Raw genomic sequence first — 1,711 nt, 5'->3', positions numbered from 1 at the left:
TTTTCTTGGTTTAATATTTTTTCATATTATTTTTTATTAATTTCTTTATTTTTCTTAGTTTTTCTACATCTAATGCTCTCATTAAAAAAGGTAATATTTTCAAAAAATAATCTGGCAAAAAATATTTTAGAAAAAATTATATAATTTTATATATTAATGATAATTAATTAATTTAATCATTTTTCCTCAATGAATGTCAATTAATTAAGTAAATTCTATATTTAAGAATGGAGGGCCAAGGGCGTACCATATATGACTATTTCTATCCCTGCTTTCTCATAAAAGAGGTCTTTTTCAGCCAACAGTGAGTGCGTGACCGACAATTTTAAAGCAGAAGCCGTCGGCAAGCATGAACAAGATGATACATTTAAAAACTAAAATTAAATAAATTAATTCCCCCGTCACGTTTTCCCTCATTCTCCCGCGTACACATGCACACACATCACAAATTATTATGATCTTAATTTATATATAATATGATATATTTAAAAACTAGAATTAAATAAGTTAATTAAAACATACAATTTTTAATATAAAATCTAATTAACTAATTCAAAAAAATTAAAGATATCACTAAATTATCTAACTATAACATATGCTACATGATTCCTTTAAAATACTTAGATAGATCATTAGACTATATATTAAGGTGTAAGTAAAATAAATTAGTTGGGAAAAAATTTAGTACCAAATATAATGAGAATTAAATTGTTATAAACTTAGTGAAATATTAAAATTTTAAATTGTTACTACCTCATATCCTGAATATAAAATCCAATTAACTAATTAAATAAGATTAACAAATTATTAAATTATTAAATTATAGTATATCTTATATGATTAAAAAAATGTTAAATTATTTAATTATAGTATATATTACATGATGGCTTTAGCATATATCACATGTATTTTTAGTAAGATATTTAATTTTTAAATTAATTAACTGGGTTTTGATTGTCGAGGAAAGTGGGATGAGGCGTGGAAAGGGGAGGTCAAGCTATAGGAAGTAGGCGGCAGCTGTCCTACCACCATTTTTACAAAAAATTACAAAAAATTATTTAAAGAACTCTTTCTTTTAAAAAAACGAGTTTTGTGTATTTTTAAAATCACATTTGTCTTAAACTATTTTGAATGTAGTATCCTGATAAATAATTTTTATAATATAATATCCTGATAATTAATATTATTGTTTACAGCATTTGGCTCGAAAAGCCCAAAATAATTTAATCAAGAAAAAGAGAAACTTTTAAAGGAAAAAAATTCAAAAAGAAAAATTCAGATATTTTCGTTTTATGTGTTGTAGTGTTTGGGTATGTTTGTTATTTTCCCACCAAGTGTGTGCTCCTCTTGATCTCAACTGAAAAAAAGAAAAAGAAAAGAAATTCAGATGTCCCGATTGAAATGCTTCTTAATTTTTTAACTTAGTCATTAAATTAAATTTAAAATTTAAAAATAAATTAAAAATATCAACAATAAGAATTTGGGACGGAAATACAGAATAAGTGATGTTATAAAAAATGTACCTTCTAATTTATTCTAAAATAATTACCAAATTTTTTAACATAAAAATACCTCTAAAATCAGCTTCTTCTTTTCTTCTTTTTTTTCCCCAAGAATACCAAGAAAAAGGCCAGACGCATCTGCATAACACCAAAAATATAGTTGAAAAAAGTATGATTTCAGAATTCAGATCAAAACATGGACATATATC

This window comes from Neltuma alba, unplaced genomic scaffold, assembly GCF_004799145.2.
Source record: "Neltuma alba isolate B1F8T4 unplaced genomic scaffold, ASM479914v2 tig00011067_pilon, whole genome shotgun sequence".
Taxonomy (NCBI): Eukaryota; Viridiplantae; Streptophyta; class Magnoliopsida; order Fabales; family Fabaceae; genus Neltuma; species Neltuma alba.
The sequence above is the reverse complement of the archived record's forward strand: the minus strand, read 5'-3'. Positions refer to the sequence as shown.